General features: G+C 42.5%; 1 protein-coding gene across 1 annotated transcript in view; it reads right to left on the reverse strand.

Annotated features, from left to right (window-relative positions):
* The window catches only part of VIT (vitrin), a 104,906-nt gene extending 95,966 nt beyond the window's left edge, over window positions 1–8,940 (reverse strand). Inside the window, exon 1 of the mRNA XM_015064230.3 lies at window positions 8,662–8,940. The gene's annotated coding sequence lies outside the window, so the exon portion shown is untranslated. The remainder of the gene's footprint in view (window positions 1–8,661) is intronic.
* Window positions 8,941–21,871: the final 12,931 nt, after the last annotated feature.

Genomic DNA, 21,871 nt, shown 5'->3' on the forward strand with positions numbered 1-21,871 from the left:
TAGGAGATAGACTGCCGGTTTTTCAGAGGCTGAGCAAGGAGCTGTAACACAACCCCCTCCCCCGCCCGCCCCTGGCCAGAGCAGATCTGTATGCAGTGGCATCTGGGGAACCACGGCTGAGGCGTTCCCAACAAACTGGTAGCATCTCCCAAGAACCCACAGAAGTGCCCCATGCAAACAAGAAACACCTGCACATGCCTGCCAAATCCAAGGAACCCGGATGCCAACTTAACAACAGAATCCGCTGTAAGGCCCTTCTGTCCTCTTACCTTTCCTCTCTGTACCCACTTCAACTCTGGATCTGAAGGTACTGTCATTGGCAGCTAAGTGGAAGGTGGGTAGAGGCACAAGGCAGAGAAAGAGAGAATCTGGTCATGCCTCCTTCTCCGTTGCAGCAGTTAGGCCTGGGGTGGGGGTGAAACTTTAAACCTAAGCATTACTTAGTATTAACATCCATATTAATGGCTAAACTGATTGTCTGGAGGTGTAGCGTGGGTAAGATCTTTTTAAAAATTCTGCATGTGGCCTGAGATATTAAGGGACCTACTCTGATTTCATCCAGGGCAGAGGCAAGAACTGCGGCAGAGTATGTGAATCGGCAGAGGGGTGGGGTGGGGGGGGGTGCACCTAGGGGAGCTTGAGAAGCATTAGGATAGTGCCCTCCATTCTGCTTGTCCAAATGCCACGACATTACTTTTCCCCCTCACTCTTCGGCTTCAGACCGTGTGGTCCTTGCAGGCATGGTGCTACCTCAGGGCCTTTGCATTTGCTCTTTTCTCTGCCTGGAATGTTCTTCCTCCAAGTGTCCACATAGATTGCTCCCTGGTTTTCTTCACCTCTCTCTCTGTTTAAATGTCCCTTTATCAGACATTTTATCTAACCATGCAATGCACATCGTCATCCACATCTCACTGCTCTGTCCAGTCCCCTTATTATACATTCTTAGGTTTTCCACAGCCCATAATACCACCAGACCTCTCATGTGGATCTGTTTATTGTGTGCTCCCCAGAGCAAACTCTAGGAGAACAGAGACTATTTTCTTCACTCTTCTTCCCGAATGCATAGAATTATGGATAGCGCATGATTGTGGCCCAATAAATATTTGTTGTTTCTGTTGTTCAGTGTTATCTCTGCTTCCCCAAATTCCTTTTACCTTTCGGACTGTAGATTCATTCACTCTATTATACAAGCAAAGCCAGTCTGGGCAAGCTGACTCACACCTTTACTTCCAAAGCCTGTTTTCTCTGTCTGGGACACAAAGGAACCCGGAGGAGGGAATTCACTTAGCATTGAGATGCCAGTGACCTGATCTCTTGGAAACGATACATTGGGTTCCCCTGAAGGAATAGTTTCTCTCTCTCTCTCTCTCTCTCTCTCTCTCTCTCTCTCTCTCTCTCTCCCTCTCTCTCTCTTTCTTTTTAAATCTGAGAAGAAAGAATGCAGAATGAGTCCCTTCTCACTATAGCCCGAAGGGTGGTTTTTATGAATTTTTACCACATGTCCACACAAAACTTGAGCCTTTCTCTCACTGAAGGAAAGAATGTGAGAAATTTTTACTAGAGTCTTGTCCGTGTAGAGACCCTTATCAGGGAAAGTGATTTTCTGAAGTGGCCTGAGTCATTAGGAAATAGGTTTCTTTCTCTGACTCGCAGCTAACTTAGCCCTCGAGCGAAGATAAAGGACTCCTTTTGGGGACTGGCTACTCACAGGGCTTGATAATGAGGTCTGCTCCTTGGCCTTCCCCCTGAGAATCAGGTCTTCCCAGCACACCTGACAAGTGTTCTTAAATCAGGAGCTCATCTAAGAATGACAGAAATAAAAACCTCCCTTCCTGACAGAGCTTCTCTGGTGAGATCCTTACGTCTGCTCCCCTCCATCATTATTACCCCTGTGTCTACACTTGCAGGAAGGAATTTTCTCTGCAATTTCTCTGAAATTTAGTTGGCTTGAAAATGATGTTTTCAGGGATGGCAAAGATTAATTTAGTGCAGTGACAGAGAAACCAGGGCCGTGTGTACTTGCTGCCTGGCGGATTAAGAATGTGAGCTTTGGAAATAGACCGCGTAGGTTTGAGGTTGAGCGCTATCACTTACTAGCCGTGTGACCTCGGACAAGTTACTTAACTTCTCAGTGCCTCAGTTTTCTCATCTGCAGAATAGGAATGGTAACAACCTACCACGTATGGTTGTTGTTAGGATTAAATGAGTGAATATAGGAGGAGGGCTTAGAACAGTGTCTGGGCACATAAGAATAGCTGTGTAGGTGTCGGCAAATATTATTTTTGTTCAGTGGTGGTCAATCGTGATTATCGTCATTATCCTCATTGTTTTATCTCCATCCTCTTGCAAATAGGGCCCATTTATTTATTTATTTATTTATTTTACATCTAAGTTAGCATATAGTGCAACAATGATTCAGGAGTAGATTCCTTAATTCCCCTTACCCATTTAGCCCATCCCCTCTCCCACAACTGCTCCAGCAACCCTGTTTCTTCTCCATATTTAAGAGTCTCTTAGGTTTTGTCCCCCTCCCTGCTTTTATATTATTTTTGCTTCCCTTCCCTTATGTTCATCTGTTTTGTCTCTTAAAGTCCTCATATGAGTGAAGTCATGTGATTTTTGTCTTTCTCTGACTAATTTCACTTAGCATAATACCCTCCAGTTCCGTCCACGTAGTTGCAAATGGCAAGATTTCATTCTTTTTGATTGCCAAGTAATACTCCATTGTATATATATACCACATCTTCTTTATCCATTCATCCGTCGATGGACATTTGGGCTCTTTCCGTACTTTGGCTATTGTTGATAGTGCTGCTATAAACATGGGGGTGCATGTGTCCCTTCGAAACAGCACACCTGTATCCCATGGATAAATGCCTAGTAGTTCAATTGCTGGGTCATAGGGTAGTTCTATTTTTAGTTTTTTTGAGGAATCTCCATACTGTTTTCCAAAGTGGCTGCACCAGTTTGCATTCAAATGGGGTCCATTTAGACTCTAGTTGAGGACTTACGAGAGGAAAAGCAGCCAGCTGAATCTCTCTCAACAAGATGCTGCTCAGATTAATCATGGCTTGATTTTTTTCGACTTGTTGGTGAAGGAACCACACGGGTTTGTGACCCCCATTGAGTTCTGTTCTTCTAGGGCTCCAGAAAGGGAGTGATTCTACACTTATGTTCCTTCCTACTCTCTCAGATTTATAAGGATCATCACCCCATTCTCATGAAAATCTTCTACATGACTGTAGGGCAATCGAACCAATCAGATGGCTGAGGAATGATACCTAGCTTTTTAAAAAGAATTGAAGAAAGCCTCTAGTCGAGAAATGGGAAGTAGAAGTGAGCCTAAACATTTTTTTTAAGTTGTATCACCAAAATAAAACACAAACACCAAAATATTCTCCAAACTGGATCTAAACCAAACTAGTGTTTCTTTTGTTCCAAGACCATGGCTTGTAGATTTGAGGAAAGGATTTTGGCATCCACTATCTCAGTTCACCTTTCTCCCTCAGGATATTAGCACTGGAATGTGGCAGCGGATTTCAGCCGAGTCACAACATCTGCATGGGGGATTTGCCTTTTGCAGGTTGCCACATGATGTGCCGCGTTTATAGGTCTCAACTCAGAGCATCACCTGGTACCTGCTTTGTACACTTCCCAGGCAGCCCCGAGCATTTCACATGGGCAGTCTCTAAGGATCTCTTCAAGCTTTGCAGTCTGTTGAAGTGGAAAGTTTTCTAGCTGATTAAAAACAAATTCTAAATCTAGTATCCACGACTGTTTGTTTAACGGATGAGGTAACCGTAGAAAAATGCAATAAACAAAACTGAAATAGTCTTTGCTCCATTGTGAACGTGGGGCTCTGGGAATCTTGCTGGATTTTGGTCCTTCCTCTCCTGTTCTGCAAACAGGAACTCACCTAGATGATCACAGACTGACTTAAGCGTGTGTGTGTGTGTGTGTGTGTTAATTAAAATTTTATTCTTCATTGTGGAATTTCTTTTTGGTTCTGTTTTATGTTGTCTAGGTCTTTGTTGAGCCTATTTTGTTTTTGTTGTTGTTTTCCTGGTGTTATTATCTAGCTGCATTGTAGCTTTAGAACAATTATTTTGAATTCTTTGTCAGGTAGTTCATGTATCTCCATTTCTTGAGGGTCAGTTTTTGGAGATTCACTGCGCTTCTTTGGTGATGTTGTTTCCCTGTTGCTTCATGATCCTTATACCCTTGTCCAGTGTCCAGTTACCTCTTTTGGACTTCATGGCCTGACTTCAGTAAGGAAAGGTGACTTTGGTAAGGTGACTTCACCTGTGGGTCGAGGCATGATGGGGCAGACTGCAACCCTGGGTCTAGTGGTACAGGGAACCAAGTGTAGCGGCTTGTGGTGGCTCTGGGTCCAAGGACGTATGATGTCTCGACAGCTCAGGCTGCTCGGGTCCATAACACTGACAACCGTGTAGTCCTTGGTGAGAACTTTGGTGTATCTGCAAGGGCTCTTTGGGTCCTTAGTGATGCCTCAGGGTCCAGAGGCTAGAGACCAGGGAGGGCAGGCAGTGGTGATGGCTGGAGCTGGCGTTGTGCATGCAGGGGCTGCCGTGGTCAGCTGCAGGTGCCTGTGTGGTGGCAGGGGCTGGTTGTGGGCACGCCTGTAGTGGCCGGGGTGGGGGTGGGGGCAGGCCCAACTGCTGGTGCATTAGCAGGTGCCTGGCTCCTGATTGTCATTATGCTCTCTTGTGGTCTCGGGGTCTCACCATGGGCTGTGCACAGCAGTGGAGCCAGTGATGGGCGTTGGGCCAGCAGGGCACAGGTGCACAACTGGAGTGGCTTAGCTGCAGGTGAGCTCAGGGGTGTGGGCAAGTAATAGGAGTTAGGGCTGGATCTGAGCTGACGAGCTGCTGTGCGGGCCCTGGCTGTTGGCATGCTCTCCTGCCACTTAATTAAAAATTAACAACCAGGAGCACCCGGGTGGCTCAGTTGGTTAAGCATCCGACCCTTGATTTCAGATCAGGTCATGATCTCAGGGTGTGTGGGATCGAACCCCTGTCAACGGGCTCTGTGCTTATGGTGTGGAGCCTGCTTCGAATTCTCTCTCCCTGTCTCCACTCTCTCCCTCCCTCCCTCCCTCTCTCTCTCTCTCTCTCTCTCTCTCTCTCTCTCTCTCTCTCTCTTTCTCTCAAAATAAATGAACGTTTTAAAATTAACAGCCAGCACTATATCAAACGGTCATTTCTGATGCCTCACCTAAATTCGCCCTGGTCTGTCGCTCCTTCCTTTCCCTCTTCTCTGCACTAACTACGTAAGCTGCTCACTGCCATGTGTACAAGGACGTTTCTTATATGTCACATGTCGCAGGCCCCCTTTGCAGCTCTCTAGCTCACACCATGTATGTTCAGAGGGCCAAGAATTCCATGCCCTTCTGCAAACCAGAGGGACACATTCTTAGGCAACGAGAGAGGGCCTTTGGGGTTTCTCAAATTACAGACATCACAGAAGTTGCCTCTCTTGCTTATCATTTGCTGACTGATTAATTAGCTCATATCCTCTGGATGAAGAAATGGCAACACATTTCTCATAATTATACTCATATCACATAATTTCCTAAGTCTAATTACTTAGGACATCCACAAGGGTTAATGGCTAAAAGTTTAAAGAGTATCACCATCAATGTGTCTCACAGCTGATCTGATTTCTTCGTTCTAGTCACATGCAATAAAGAGAATTTGGGGGCATCTGGGTGGCTCAGGTAAGTGTCTGGCTGCAGCTCAGGTCTTGATCTCATAGTTCGTGGGTTCGAGCCCCACGTTGGGCTCTGTGCTGACAGCTCAGAGCCTGGAGCCTGCTTTGCATTCTGTGTCTCCCTCTCTCTCTGCCCCTCCCCGGCTTGCACTGTGTCTCTCTCTGTCTCTCAAAGATAAATGAACGTTAGAAGAAATTAAAAAAAAAATTTTGCTGACATTTGGGTGCTGATGGTATATCAAGCACCAATGGAAGCTTTTTGTCACAATCCTAATAGACACTAAATGATAGATGCCTTTTACAGATGAGAAAACCGAGGCCCAAAAAGTTGAAGTAACTTGCCAAGGTTAACACGTTTAAAAAGAGGCAGATCCTCCTGCCAGACAAACTCCCACAGGATCCATACAGCACAAGTGGGCCACTTGAACTTGGCCTTGCATGCAAGGCCTTAAATTTAGGTGTTTGACATTATCTCCATATGAGGTCACACAGTCATAGAAATGCACTAGAAAACTGAAGTAGGTCTGGCATACAATTTGGACCACACTGTCCTCATAATAAAACTGTTATATATTATATATATACACACACACACGTTTACATACATATAATTATGTAATATATAATAGTATATACACATATACATGTATACACAGTTGGGTTACATTTCTGTAATATGCAACTACGGTACATTTCATTTTTGTGTGTGTTAAAGTCTTAGGTAAACACAAATATTTTAAATATATCATAGGTTCCATACTTCCTTCACTTTGTAATATACAGAGGCCTGGCCATGTCTTGACATGGGAGAGGTTCCAGTGCCCAGAACCGTAGCATTAGGAGGGAAACTTAGAGACTAACTATCTTGCCCAAATTTTCATTTCATACGTGAAGACATGGAGACACAGAGGTGTCGAGTAACCTCCCCAAGGTCACACAGCTAGAAGGCCCTTCTACTGACCGACCTGTGTGCTCTGTCCTGCACCCACTGCTGCTGCTGTAGCTGCTGCTGCCTGGTTCATGCTTCCAAATAAGCAAGGAGAGGTTATGCGTATGGGCACAAGTAACATTCTGGAAGCCTTGTAACATTTCTTTCCAGGGCAGTGACTCCCTCCAGTGTAATCTGTTTTTGAATATGGGGGGGGAAAGATTACATTTCCATGGGACTTTGCGCATTTCAAAACCCATTTGGAGCTGAGAATCAGCAGTGGACCTTGTGACCACCCTGGGAGGGTGCGTGCGCAGGCATTGCTACTTCTGTTTTTCAGATGGGTAAACAAAAGTCAAGAAATGTTGCACACCTCTCCCAAGGTAACACAGCCAGGTAGTGGCAGAACTGTTACTGTAATTTAGGACTCCTGGCTTAGACCGTTGTGCTGCACGCCGCTGCTTTTCTGCGTGTGATACGTCCTACAGGAATTACAGAGGAGAGAGCACAAGCATTTTTGTTTTCCTGATGCTATTCATAAACCATGTTAAACCCAGTGTATTTTTGTCTGAAAGAAACTACTCCTCATGTAATCAGTAACCTGGCAAAAAAGATAACTAGATCTTCTAAACGATATTCATACAGTAAATGCTATGAAGATAGATAGTAAGCGTTTCCAGTGTTCCTTAGGTGTTTCCTTTCAGTGGTGAGGTATAAGATATATTTAAATGAAGCTTAGTCTGGGAAACCAGCACATTGCAATTAAAAATGCAGCCCTTTAGTCTTGCAATTCTTTGTCTAAAGCCCTTTTACAAAAGACGGTATTTTAATTCAATAAATGAAAGGCACTTCCAGCTTTCCTACTGGAGGAGGAGGAGGAGGAGGAGGAGGAGGAGGAGGAGGAGGAGGAGGAGGAGGAAGCTTAGCTACCACTTCCAACTAACACACAAAACAGAGGAAACACACAAACAAATAGCATTTGATCTTGCTTTGCTGCAGGGCGTTTTCATCTTTCAAAAGACGGAGGGAAAAACAACCTCAGAACTTTAACCACCAAAGCTTCCAAATTTATTGCAACACAACGTAATGGCAAAATGCTATTTTCTTAGCGCTCAGATTTTTTGAATAACCACCATGGCCAAGAATGCCTGGTTTTATTTTTACAATACACCCAAAGAAAATCTGGAATTCTACTCTCAATTTGGGGATGGCAGAGATGCCTGGGTTTTTCAGAGCAAACCATTGAGTCTAGTTATTCGATCTTATCCTCTCTGTTTAACCTGTGCTTGAGGCATTTATTTCATGTTTATACTAGTTTGACACAAATCATGCTTAAAAGAGATTTCATACCCTGTCTCCCTCTGCAAAGTTGGGCTACAATAGTAGACTTAACAATGCCAGCCCTTTCTTGGGCTTATCAGTTAAAGAAGCATTCAGCCTAAGAAAACGCTTCCAGTAGAAACAGGATACACAATTGTACATCTAGCCACATTCCACCGAGATTTGTGTGAGCAGAGAGAAGTATAGATCTGCACTAAAAAACTTCTCTTCATTTAGCATCAATGTGTCCATTTCTCATACTGCTTTTCATACATGGTTGGAAGCAACTTGTTACAATTCTGTTACATTCCGTATAGGAAGCAAGGTTTAAAAAGGGCAGGATAATAAAGAGACTTAAAGCTACTTCAAAGTTCTACACAAATGTCCTACTTTTCAACTTTTTTTTAACCATAATTAAATTGGTTTAAAAATACAGTGAAAATCTTGTTCTAATCTTATCTCAGCACAATTTATTTATAGTTGATATACATAATATTAGTCATTTACAAGGATGTCAACTACCCCCACTCCCTCCCAATTCTCCTGAGACTGAAATTTGTCCAGACTGATTTCTTGGTCAGGGTGTGTATTATAGTTTCTTAATGAGAAATACATTTTAACATTTTTATAATAAGGTATGGAAAGAAAACTATCTACATAGCTTAGTAATTCATCAGACATACCTTGTTTGAAGAAAGCAATTTTTTTTCAAAAATTTTCCACCACACAGAATGGATATCCTTTTTTCTTTAAGCTTTTCTGCATCACAAATCCCATCCAAATTATTCTAAAGAAGAAACAAGGAGAGGTCCAAGCAACTTTCCTCTTTTCTCAGAGGAGCTAATCAAACATTCCCATCAACCTCTCAGCACTTTGAAAAGCACATTTTAGCCACACACACACATCCACCACACACGTACATGCTCACACACACACACACACACCCTCACACACTGCTTCTCACACTGGTTTTAGTGCTGAATTAGGCGGTCCTCTTTCAAATTTCCACTCCCACTTGCTTTTCTTTGGGGTAAGGATTTCTAAATATTCTTCTCTAGCCTAAAGCACACATTTTCAGTAAGCAAATTCTATAATTAGAAATTCTAAAAAGTAGAAGAGAGGAGGCTAGATAAAATGGGAAACAAAAAGTATCCTTTAAAAAGGTTGTACACGGGGCAATTAGATTTTCTCTTTCTTTTTCAAATGCTACGAAACAGCTGGTTAAACTGCATAAGGAAAGACTACTGTGCCAACACCACCAACCTGATTCTACCGGACTCTCACTCCTGGAGTCAAAAGCACTTTTCCTACATGGTAATGCTATTTTTTTTTTAAATTTTTATTTTTTAGCTCACTGTGGTCCTTTCTGCATTTTGGAAAGCTTAATGAAATGACTGTAGTCTATGTTGCTGGTAACAGGACACAAGATAATAATAGTGGGAAGCCAAACCTGACTCATGTTTCGAAAAACTGATGGTGGCGAGCTCACATCATCAGTGAAATCTACCGATTTTAGTTATTATTGGTGTCATCAGTTACATGAAAGGAATGCAGACCCAAAACATGCACAGGCATTAGCATATCACAGCATTTTAAACAGCACACTGTGAGTCCATCTGGCACTCCTTGAGATTCAAGTGTGTGTCAATATGACGAGCATCTTCTCTCCAGCAGGGCAGGAGGTAGCACAGAACCATTTCTCCTCCTGCTGGGGAATGTGCACTCACGCAGCCTGGGAGGACAGTCCTCCCCCCAGCAGCCTTTCCACCCTATCTGTTGCTCTGAGGTTGCCCCTTATTTAAGATTACGGTTGGAATGCTATTGAACTTTTTCCCGCCTCCATTTGGTTCTGCGTGTAAATTATTTTTTAGTCCTGTTTCTTCTTCCACCAACCCCTGAGCCAAAACCATTGGTAGTAAGAATGGGGCTGCCATCATCATAAGGATGGCTTGTCCCACCATCAGGGTTAGGGGAGGTTCAGATGAAATGGCTACCCAGGGCACCTGCGTGGCTCAGTCAGTTAAGCATCTGAGTCTTGATCTCGGCTCAGGTCATGAGCGCATGGTTTGTGAGTTCAAGCCCTGCATCAGGCTATATGCTGATAGCACAGAGCCTGCTTGGGATTCTGTCTCTCCTTCTCTCCACCCCTCTCCACCTCCCTCAAAATAAATAAACTTAAAAAAAGAAATAAGTGACATTCCAACCTGAATAACTGCTGTTTATCAAATACTTACTTTCGCTAGGAATGGTGATAGCCATTAGATAGATCATAGATCATAGGTCATCTCATTTAAAACTTAAAAGAATCTAGAGAGGCTGGTACCATTATTCCCATTCCTCAGATAAGAGGACTAAGGCTCAAAGAGATTAAGTAACCCAGACAGAGAGGCAAGAACTGGGATTCAAATTCAAGGCCATCTCATTCAGAGGCAAGTGTGCTGTGTTAGCTTCTAATGTTAGTCTGGAGCTTCTTCTCTTTCCCTAATTTGTTTTCTTTTGGTGAATAAGGCAGAATCAGATGTAAAGGTACTGAGAAACATGTGAAGAGATGCTCAAAGAGAAATGCAAATTCAAAGCAACTATATTTGTGGTGATGAAAAATACTGTGGTCACCCCATATCCTTGGAGGACATATTCCAAGACCTGTAGTGGATGCCCGACACTGACTATAGTACCGAACCTTATCTATACTATGTTTCTTCCTCTGAACCTTGTCTATACTATGTTTCTTCCTCTGCATGCATACCTACCTACCATAAAATGCAACTTAGAAATTAGGCACGGTAAGAGATTAGCAACAATAACTAATAATAAAATAGAACAATTATAACAATATACTGTAATAAAAGTTATATAATGTGATCACTCTCTCAAAATATCTCATTGTATTGTATTCTTGTGATGGCACAAGATAATGTAACAGAGTGAGGTGACAGACAGGCACATTGTGACACAGCGTTAGGCTAATATTGACCCTCTGGCAATTTGTCGGAAGAACCATCTGTTTCTAGACCAGGTTGACCATGGGTAAGAGAAACCACAGGTAAGGGAGACTACTGTAGATACTGATGGTTGTACATTATGAATGTAATTAATGCTAGTGCATTAATGAACTTAAAATGGTTAGACTAGCAAGTGTCTTGTTATATACGTTTCATAATAAAACAGAAATTCCCTTTTGGGAAAAATAATAAAACCTATATAATAACATTATGGCAAGGAAGTTAATATTCGTAAAGTTCTTGGAACCTTACCTATGTGAGGCAAATATGATATTAGTGTTTTTAAAATGAGTAAAATGTACATCAGCACTACTGCGATCATTTTCTATTGCTGGGTCACAAATGACCATACAGTCAGTGTCTTAAAACAATGCCCATTTCCTGTCTCCCAGTTGTGTGGGTTGGAAGTCCAGGTGGGGCATGACTGGGTTTTCTGCTCAGGGTCTCACAAGGCTGAAATCAAAGTATCAGCTGGACTGAGCTCTTATCTGGACTCTCTGAGAAAGAATGTACCTTAAGTTTGTTCAGGTTGTTGGCTGAATTCAGTCCTTTGTAGTAGTAGGATTGAAGTCCTCATTTATTTTCTTTCTTTCTTTCTTTCTTTCTTTCTTTCTTTCTTTCTTTCTTTCTTTCTTCCTTCCTTCCTTCCTTCCTTCCTTCCTTCCTTCCTTTCTTTCTTTCTTTCTTTCTTTCAGTTTATTTATTTTGAGAGAGAGAGAGAGACAGTGTGTGTGAGCAGGGGAGGGGCAGAGAGACAGGGAGAGAGAGAATCCCTATCTGTGCGGAGCCTGATGCAGGGCTTGAGCTCACGAACTGTGAGTTCATGACCTGAGCGGAAATCAAGAGTCAGACACGTAACTGACTGAGCCACTCAGGTGCCCATTTTCTTGTTGGCTGTCAACCACAGGCTGCTCTGAACTCTAGAGGTCACCCCACTTCTCCCCACATGCCCCCCCCATCTTTAAGCCAGCCATGACATGTTTCATCCTTTTCATGCTTGGATTCTGTCTTTCTCTTCTACAACAAACCAGAGAAAACTGCCTATAAAGGGTTGTTGTGATTAGTTTAGGCCCACTGGGATAATATCTTAATGTCGACTGATTAGTGACTATAATTACATCTGCAATGTTGCTTTGCCGCTTAACTGTGACATAATCATGCCCCAGGGGCAAAGATCATCTTAGAAGCCTGCCTACGTGCTGCTATTCATCTCAACAACGTTACTTTGAGGGAAAGAAAGAAGCAGAATGAGAAACAATACAACATCGGAATGGTTCATTGTTTGTGTCAATCTATGTGTCTAGCTTGCTGACTGCAGACCCCAGATTTCTCAGTCACCATGTGATCCAATTTCTCAGCAAACCTCTCTCTCTCTCCCCTTGGTTCTGCTGCTTTGGAGAGCCCCCACGACTACAAATGCAATTATGAAGATTAAAACGATGCACATAAAACTGCAATATTCATTTTGCAAGAACACTTATCAGTCAATGAATATATACTCAGCAGACCCCTGGTGCTTCTGAGCCTCGTGCTTGCTGTTGCTGACGGCTTCTCTCGGATCCCTGTGTGGATCGCATGCTCATCTTCTTTGCTCAAATATCAAGATGTGAGTGAGGCCCTGCTTGGACACCCTGATTTAAAATGGCACTCACCTCTCCCCGCAGCACTCCCTCTGTTTTCCTCATAGTGCTTATTGCATTTTAATATTTACTATTTGTCTTTGCATTGTGCGTCCTCCACTAGCATGTAGGCTTTGGGAAGGCAGAGGTCTTTCTCTGTTCTGGTCTCTGACGTATTCCTAGTTCTTTGAACTGACACATGATAGATATATAGTAAGTCTTTCCTTTTAAAGGTTTTTTTTTTTTTTTAATGTTTGTTTATTTTGGGGTCAGAAAGAGAGAGAGAGTGAGCGCACTCTCTGGGGGAGGGGCAGAGAGAGAGAGGGGGGGGGGAGGGAGGGAGGCAGAGGATCCCAAGCAGGCTCTGTGCTGACAGCAGCAAGCCAATGCAGGGCTCGAACTCACGAACTGTGAGATCATGACCTGAGCTAAAGTTGGACACTTGACTGTGTGAGCCACCCAGGCACCCAGATATACAGTAAGTCTTAACTATATGATTACAAACACATTAGAATGCTTGCCTGTAGGGAAAGGGAATGCGAGTGGAGAATTGGGGTAAGTGGAATAAAACACATGATAGCAGAAGGTCCCAGAGTCTTGTGTGGACCAGTGAGGAGGGTGCCGGGAATTGACTGGACCTTCCACACCTAAAGGCTGGCCGCAATGGTACCAGCTCAACCCTCAAGCTGGGAGCCTCAGGGAAATCTTTTGACTTCAACAAAAACAAGGTCACACCTTCCTGGTAAGTGGCCTTGAGCTTGCTACTTGGCATAAACTGAACTTTTAGATTGTTTCTAGTTGAGAACAAAATTTGTGGCGTTCAGTTTTTTCCTGCATTACTTTTTGAAATTCTGTTTGGCTTATAAATCACCTGTGGTTGTTTGAAAGCATCGGCTCTTTCCTAAATAACTGTTTGTCACTACGTAAACTTAGTGTCCCAGTCTTTACTGTACCCAGCACAAAAACTCAAACCTCTTTTAGAACATTTTCTATTAAAAGTTTTTTATTATTGTCGTAAACATTGAATTTGATGGCTCTTTAAAATACTACCTCATTTTTTTTTCCACTCCAGAGATAGAACTCAGGGAAATCAATGCCCTCTTCCTATCACAAGTCCATTATTTTATGTGACTTTTAAAAATTCAGGGTGGCAATTTAAGAGTAAGTAATGAGGTAGCCTTTTCAGACACTCCTGATACTTTTACTGTGAACAGGTATAAAACGCAAGAGTTACACCTTTTATAACACAAGCTCTCTGAAACGTCTAAGGCCGCGTTGTGTTTGATGCTCCATCAATTTTTCATAGAAATATGATTTGCCTTGAACTCCTCTACAGTAGTTTTGGGACTTTTTTCCCCCTTTGGTAGAAGCTTACTGCAATGATCAGGTGTTATTTCTGTTTCCTGGACACTTTTGAACATTGCTGCTTAAGTGCACCTGTTCTGTGTACTGTCAGTGCGACATGGGCAATTTGCTACCATAATTAACTTGTGTTAAATTTATGTTACCGCTGTCTTTCAGAAGCAAAGGGGTTATTACAAGAGAAACATATCTTTTAAAAAATGGAAGGAACCAAACTGAGAGTGTGAAGAACTTATAGACTATGGGTAGCCAAAAGAGATTTTGCCACAGAACATAAAAGAACCTCTGAAACTGGAAGGAAGGTTTGTTTGGAGTATATCAGAGGGAAAAATTGATTAGAGATTGGACAGGAGTTATTGATTATGATACAAAAGATAAACTTAGTGGTGCAAAGGCGATAGTGAACCAATAGGACTCATCTTCCTCAGCCTTTTTTTTGTTTGTTTGTTTAAGGATGTTAGAAAGATTACTACTCCCAAATGCTTCCCTGAAAGAAATGAGCTGAAATCACTGTATCAAATATTGGACAACCCCCACAATATTCCAGGCCAAATTGACAAAAAAATAAATGCAGATAAATCACTGTGTGTGCAATAGCAGAAAAGAGATTCAAAGACCTACATGATGATATTTGGAACAGGAGGCTGTAATGTAGATCCTAGCATTAAAAAAGGCTGCTGGTCTGGCAGATTCGCAAAATACAAAAGTACCTTATTCAAAACAAGGGCTCGAAATGTTTGGCAGGAGATCATAGGCCTTATATCTCCCTTTTATGCCACGTAAGCAAATGGAGTCTGAAATAAAGGACTGGTTCATTGAACACTGGCCAGCTGGGGCTCTGCTGATCTAAGCTGGTCGCGGTGTGCTATGTAGCTCTCTTCTCACTGCAGGTCTGGGGGTTGGCTGGCGGGGCCTCCGTTCTACGGGTATGTATTTTGGCGCCTATGCTGCAGGGCAGCAGCTATACAGGGGAGGAACTTCTCACGGCAATGGCAGAGTCATAAGAGGGCAACAGGAAATGTGTGAGGAGTCTTAAGGCCTGGTCTCAGAACTGGCACACTGTCATGTCTGGCCCATCCCACTGGCCAGAACAAGTTTCACGAGCCAGCCCAAAGTCTGGGGTCAGGACACAAGGCTCTACCCATAAAGAGGCTATGGCAAGGGTGTGAATGAAGAGAGGCGTGGAGATTTTCATAGTTGATACACTGGCACACTTTATCAGTGTCCGTGTTTGCCTCTGTGTCTTTCTTCCCATGCCTTCTTTCTGGATTCAGGTTTCTTCTTGCTGATAAAAGTTTTGAAGAAAAGAAGAATTGGTAGATACTTTAACGTGATAAAATATATCTGCCTTAGTGCTAGAACCCATTCTCTCATTTAACGGGGAAACTGTAGAGGCATTCCCACTAAGATCAGCAAGGATGCCTACTATCTCTACTACTATTCCACTCTACTAGAGATATTAGCTAATGCAATTCAACCAGAGAAGTCTATTAAAGGAAAGAAAAACTAGCAACGAAAGAGTAGCACTGTCTCTATTTACCAATATAGAAATTTACGTGAGAGAGAGAGAGAGAGAGTGTGTGTGTGTGTGTGTGTGTGTGTGTATGCACATATATCTTTGCCTCCCGAGAATGTGTAGAAGCAATAAAACCTCATTATCAATGAGCATATGTAGAACAAAAGCTTGGTTTCTAAATATCGTTCTTCAATAAACAGAATCAAATATTCTTAGAAAATACTTGATTCTCGGGCTCAGGATGGGAAAGTACAAGATGTGCCTGGAACATTTGGGAGCCGGTAAGTGAGAAAAATGATGGCGACATGTCAAAGGATGCATGAGCTGACTGGAGGAACCCTCCATAGCCAGATCCGGGACAATTTGGACAACAGACCAAATAATGGTATTAATGAATTAACACATTAAATAAAATCACAATTTGGGGATTTGTACTAATATAAATAATTAATTGAAGAAAAATAAATGCAGGAGAGGAACAGCTTCTTTGTACAAAAGAATTCTAACTAATAAAGGAAGAACGATGGAAATAGAAACCATTCAGCAAGTAGCACAGTAGTCGGTGAAAAGATGATGAGAAACAGGATATTTGCAGAGCCCCAAAGTATCTCCCCAGAAGATATTTATTAATTAAGTAGGGGGAAATAATATCTTTACAGTGGAGAAACCTGGAAGATGCCACTTAACCCAGTGATCCCAATTGACATCATCAGTGTTTAGACAAATGATACTACATGCTCCTAACAGGATGTCCTGAGAACACAACATTACTTCTGTGGGATCCTTGCCAAAAATGTGTAACTGACATTAATCATGAGGACACATCAGACAAACCCAAATAGAGGAACGGTCTACAAACGAACTGGCTAGTACTTCTCAAAAGTGTCACAGTCATGAAATGTCATTAAAAGAGAAAAAGATGGGACAGTGAAAGCAACGTGTGAGTGCAGATTTGCTCTTGGACCAGAAAAAGGATATTAATGGGAAAATTGGTGGAATTTAAACGAAGTCCAAAGATTAGCTAATGATGTTGTACTAATGTTAATTTTTTGATTTGGATAATTGTAAGTATGTGAAATATTAGTATTTGGGGAAGCTGGGTAGAGAGTATACAGAAATTGTTTGTACTATTTTTACAACACTTTTGTAAATCTGGAATTATTTTAATATGAAGAGATAAATTTTTTAAAAGGAAAAAAGGTACCATATGAATGGAAAATTGGATTAAAATTGGATAATAAGTTTTAGTAGAAATAACATCAGATTTGTACCAGGAGACCCGTATTTGTATCTTTTGGCTCCTTATCCTCAAATGAGTTACTTGGGCAGTCAGATTCTTCATTCTGTAAAATGAGGAAGATAATTTGCACGATCACTATATCAAGGGGGTAAAGTTGATTGAGAAAATACCCCGTAATCTCTGAATTGCTGCACAAATTGTTATTATTAATAATAACGATGATATGGCCTTCTTTTGGACAAGATCAGAGACAGTATTCAGGAATCAGATCCTTTCAGTAATATTTGTAACTGCTCTGGAGAAAAAGTGCATAGCAAACATTAAGGTTTTCCAATGACCCCCAACTGTGCCAGCTTGTGAATCGATGTGGATGTGAAGCAGGGGGAAGCCAGGCCTTTGTGGGGCACAATGCAAGGGGCAGCACCTGGAGATGAACCAAACTTCTGCCACAAGCAGAAAGGACAGGCTCAGAGTGCCTTAAAACAGTAGAGAAAAAGGACCTGGGTCTCTCTATGGAAGGGACTCCAAGAATGCCTGCACAAAGCCCAGGTCACACAGATCAATATGCTTGTCATGGGGCGCTCGGGTGGCTCAGTTGGTTAAGCCTCCAACTTCAGCTCAGGTCATGATCTCATGGTTTGTGCATTCGATCCCTGCATCAGGCTCTGTGCGGACAGCTTCTCCCCTGCTTGTGCTCTCTCTCTCTCTCTCTCAAATAAATAAATATATTTTAAAAATGTATTTGTCGTGGGGCACCTGGGTGGCTTGGTCGGTTAAGCGTCCAACTTCAGCTCAGGTCATGATCTCACGGTCCGTGAGTTCGAGCCCCGCGTCGGGCTCTGTGCTGACCGCTCAGAGCCTGGAGCCTGTTTCAGATTCTGTGTCTTCCTCTCTCTCTGCCCCTCCCCTGTTCATGCTCTGTCTCTCTCTGTCTCAAAAATAAATTAAAAAAAGTTAAAAAAAATTAAAAAAAATGTATTTGTCGTAATGTTTGGGTCTTAATGTAGAAAAAGATGGCAGGTTACCACTTGGAAAAGCACATACAGGTGATCTGCATCTGGATGGAGGTGGCCCAAGTGGTGGTAGTTATGCTATGGGAAGGTGGCCCCGGACATTTCCATCAGCAGTATAATGAATAGAGCTTCTGTTTGAAAGAGCCAAGTCTGAGATGTGACAGGATGGGACTGAAATGGCATGAAAGCCATGGAAGATATCACAAAAGAAAAGATTGATATGTTTAACAGCATTACCAATAAAACTATGATATGGTTTTAAAAAATCCACATGCACACTGTGAAGGAATTAAAAGACCAATGACCAAATGGGTGGGAGAACATATTGGTAAGAAATACGACAAATGGCTAATATTCATAAAACATAAAAATACTTAAAATTGGAGGCACCTGGGTGGCTCAGTAGGTTAAGCGTATGACTTTGGCTCAGGTCATGGTCTCACAGTTCGTGAGTTTGAGCCCCACCTCAGGCTCTGTGCTGACAGCTCAGAGCCTGGAGCCTGCTTCTCATTCTGTGTCTCCCCCTCTCTCTACCCTTCCCCTGCTCATGCTCTGTCTCTATTTGTCTCTCAATAATAAATAAATGTTAAAAATTTTACAATAGTTGAAATCACTAAGTAAACCTCAAAAGAACCACCAAATGGAAAGAGAGGCCAATGACATAAAGACACACACACACACACACTGTAAATGGACAATAAACACCCATTTAACCTTATCTGGACATTCAATAAATACAAATTAAAATGATACCGAAACACCATTTTCAGCCTGTCGACTTGGCACAGATGTGTTAAATATTTGACATTCGTATGGGTATTGCTACTCAGAGCAAGCAGTAGAATTGGTACAACCAAATTTGTTGTACTAATTTCAGAAAGCGATTTGGCAAGCTGTTCCATGAAGCGGAAAAAAGTGTGTCATCTTTGACTCAAGAATTCCCCATCTATGAGTGTATCCTAAAGGGAAAACTAGAGATGTGTTGGTCATATCTAGGAGCAAGGCAAATAAACAGCATAATTTATGCTGCTTCCCTGAGCGGCTGAAGCTGCTTTCCCTGCAAAGAATTTGGCTCTCACTCGGGTAGGGAGATGGGCAGGGCTTTGCCAGCAAAGAGCACATTCTTGATTTGGTACCACCCAGCATCCTCCCCAGTGTTCACTAAGGTCCTGGGTTGTGCCCCAAACCTTGTTTGGTATTGGCTCAGTGGCCCAGTGGAAAGTTTCAGAACTTCTTTTTTTTTTATTTTTTTAAAATGTTTATTTTTGACACAGAGAGAGAGAGAGAGAGAGAGAGAAAGAGAGAGAATGAATGGGGGAGGGGCAGAGAGAGAGGGAGACACAGAATCTTAAACAGGCCCCAGGCTCCAAGCTGTCAGCACAGAGCCCAACAAGGGGCTTGAACTCACGGACAACGAGATCATGACCTGAGCTGAAGTCAGATGCTCAACCAACTGAGCCACCCAGGCGCTCCAAAGCATCAGAACTTCTAATCCTAGTTATTATGTATTATTTGAGAAGCTTTGCCCTTCTGTGCCTCTGGTCTTGGGAAACATTGATAATGATGGTAACTACAATATTAATATTTGTCCATCAACTGATGAATGGATAAAGAAATTGTGGTTTATATACACAATGGAGTACTACGTGGCAATGAGAAAGAATGAAATATGGCCCTTTGTAGCAATGTGGATGGAACTGGAGAGTGTTATGCTAAGTGAAATAAGCCATACAGAGAAAGACAGATACCATATGTTTTCACTCTTATGTGGATCCTGAGAAACTTAACAGAAACCCATGGGGGAGGGGAAGGAAAAAAAAAAGAGGTTAGAGTGGAAGAGAGTCAAAGCATAAGAGACTCTTAAAAACTGAGAACAAACTGAGGGTTGATGGGGGGTGGGAGGGGGGGGTGGGTGATGGGTATTGAGGAGGGCACCTTTTGGGATGAGCACTGGGTGTTGTATGGAAACCAATTTGACAATAAATTTCATATATTGGAAAAAAATAATATTTAGTGAGCATTTACTGTGTACCAGGTAGAGTTCTTTTTTTTTTTTTTAATGTTTATTTATTTTTGAGACAGAGACAGAGCATGAACGGGGGAGGGTCAGAGAGAGAGGGAGACACAGAATCTGAAACAGGCTCCAGGCTCTGAGCGGTCAGCACAGAGCCCGATGCGGGGCTTGAACTCACGGAGTGTGAGATCATGACCTGAGCTGAAGTTGGACGCTTAGCCGATTGAGCCACCCAGGTGCCCCAATACCAGGTAGAGTTCTAAGCACTTTGCAGATACGAATTTGGTTAATCTTCAAGCCACCCCAGTGAGTAGCAATCATTTTTGAAATGAGAAAACCCAGGTAGAGAGAGTGACATACCCAGGGCCAAATAGATGAAGAAACAGGGTCAGCAGCCTCTCCCCTGACTGTGCTGTTTCTACCTACATTGCTGTGAGGATCAGAACAGAAAAATATGTAAAAGAGATTGTTTAAAATCATAAAGCAGGGCTTACATGTAAGGCCTATTTGCTGCCTGAAAGATAATAAAGGAGATACTGTGGAGCACTTTCCTTGGCAGCATTTGCTGATAATTCCACATTTAAAATTCAAATAAAGAAATCCCGACTAGATATAAAAATGAGTATTGAAAACCCTTTTTATTTTCTTAGACCGTAAGCTAGTTGACAAGGGTTCCCTTGCTAACTGAGGGGGGAGGTAGGGTTCGGAGGAACTTTCTTTTCCAATTTTCTGAATGCAAAATTTAATGCAGACTGGAGAGTCTGTTTTTCAGCAAAGGGAGGTTTTCTGTGGCCTGATTTGTCTGGCTGTATTCCCCCCCCCCCTCCTTTTAGATAGAAGAAGCTTAATTCGATGGACTTGTAGGAGAAATGTTTTGTTTTCCCATGTTTTGTGAGATACCAGTGTAGGAAAGGATTAATTAGCATAAAAGATTAATTACAAAGCACTTGAACTAAATGGATTCTCATTATGATGAAAGTCGAACATTACCACTTCATTAGCAGAACAGGGAAAATGCAGATGGCGAGGTGAAGAGGTTATGACTTTCCCAACCAGGTGAAGGGGGAGCACCGGGCAGGAGTGGGGGAGGGGCATGTCCAGCTCAGGCTGTGAGCCCCAGGGCCACCACAGTCTTCCCAAGTCCGGGGTGGACACACCTGACCACCACATTCCCTCATTTAACAAAGTCAGGTATTTAGAGATGCTCCCAGTATTTTGAAACACTTGAGTTAGTGATATGACTGGACTCGTGGGTGTTAGGGTACCTATTTACCTTTTTCTTTCTGACACCTTCTTCTCACCCTCCTTGGAGGGCACCTCTTCTGTCCGTTCCTTCAACACGACTTCCCTTCAGAGGCCTACCCCCAGCCTCTGCTCTCTTGGCCCATGTGCCCATCTTAGTTTGTGGTGTCCACTTCCACGGATCTAAGTACAAAATATAGGCTGAATTCTTTCAAATCCTTATCTCCGGACTCTCTCTCATGACTTCCCCTAGCTATGGTTCATCACCACCTTGATACTTCACCGGAACCTCAAGCCAAAATGTCCAGACAGGGGCTTGTCATCCTTCTGAATCTCCTGTCCTGATTTGTGGTGGCCCCATCCACCCAGCTCCACAGGACAGAATCAGGGAATCGTTACCACTCTCGTTCCAGCCTCATTCTTTTTCCTAAAGAGATACACATTTTTTTTTTTATTGAGGTGCAATTCACATGTCATAAATTCACCCTTCAAAGTGTACAAATCCAATGGCTTTTAGTAGATTTACAGACTTACAGACTATTACCACAATCAATTCTAGAACATTTTCATCATCCCACCTCACAAAGAGCACCCCTTCACCTGTCATTTACCATAATGTTTTTGAGGCTCACCCATGTTGTAGCAAATCCTGGTACTCTGTTTCTTTTTATGGGCTAAAGAATATTCCATTGCGCCCATTATTTTTTCTCTGGACAATTACATAAATTCCTAACTTGTTCTTTTGCTTCCAGGCTTATTCATCTCCCCCATCCATTCTCTGCATTGTTTCCAGAGGAATCTGTAAGCATAAATTTGATGACGTCCTGTTTAAAATCTTTGGGTGGCTCCCCACTCCTTGAGGAGGCCTGAACTCCTGGGCATGGC

The sequence above is a fragment of the Acinonyx jubatus genome, chromosome A3, assembly GCF_027475565.1.
Source record: "Acinonyx jubatus isolate Ajub_Pintada_27869175 chromosome A3, VMU_Ajub_asm_v1.0, whole genome shotgun sequence".
NCBI classification, from domain to species: domain Eukaryota; kingdom Metazoa; phylum Chordata; class Mammalia; order Carnivora; family Felidae; genus Acinonyx; species Acinonyx jubatus.